Below are 960 nucleotides of genomic sequence, written 5' to 3' on the forward strand. Positions count from 1 at the left end.
TTTTTATATGTGGAAAAGAAATCTCTTTTTGCGCCCCTCGCAACCACAAAACACCTCGAAAGAATTAAACCAGAACCAAAAAAATAAAAAAACTGCCAAATGCTTATGTCTCGCCACTCAGCTCTTGCTGATGAGAATGATGATTGCGACGCCTCCAAAATGCCAAACGGAGTCGACTCCGTTTCTTCGGTAACCGGCGGGGCGGTTGCTCCCCACCATTTTGATGATCGTGAGGATGGGAAGAATTAGGAGAATGTGGGGATGACGGTGGATGAGGAGATGATGGTGAACGGGGAGGTGAGAGATGCTGCGACAATTGTGGCGGCGGTGTACGAGAGCGACGACGATCATCGATGCTCCTCGTAGTAGCTGTCGACCGCGGCGGTGGACTAGTACTAGGCCGGCTTCCAATAAGACTAGCCATGAAATTGCTCTTGTGCCCGCTGTCACGCGCAGAGAGCTGGCTGCTCGGGTCCGTGCTAGCTTTGCTGTCCGGCTCGGCTGATGGGTCCGAGGTCGATGGCCGAGTACTGCTACCCGGTTCACGCTCGCTGCGACTAAGACTGCCCGCGCTCTTCTTATCGTCGTCGTCATCATCCATACTATCCACCGTGAGGAAACTGGTCGCGTTTGTCGCGGGTGAAATCGGAGTCATGTTGTTGCTGTATGTGCTAACACTGTGCGTGCGCGTACAGCTGTTCCGCTGCGATGTTGACGGACCTGAAGTTCGTCCTGTCGAGTTGGTGTTGGCATGAGGCCGGCGACGATTAAGGAAAGAAAAGGGTCCATGCCGAAAACTACCGGGCCGTTGGTGGTCCCCTGACGGCGTATCAACACCGTCACCATCGCTACCGCCTGAGCGCGACGGATCCTGTGCCTCCCCATCGTGTTTGGACGCGTTGGCAAAGATCATCGCGGCAAGAACAGACGGGTCGGTCGGTGTGCGGTTGCGATCAACCG

This window comes from Aspergillus glaucus (assembly GCF_001890805.1).
Source record: "Aspergillus glaucus CBS 516.65 unplaced genomic scaffold ASPGLscaffold_5, whole genome shotgun sequence".
In the NCBI taxonomy this organism is placed as follows: Eukaryota; Fungi; Ascomycota; class Eurotiomycetes; order Eurotiales; family Aspergillaceae; genus Aspergillus; species Aspergillus glaucus.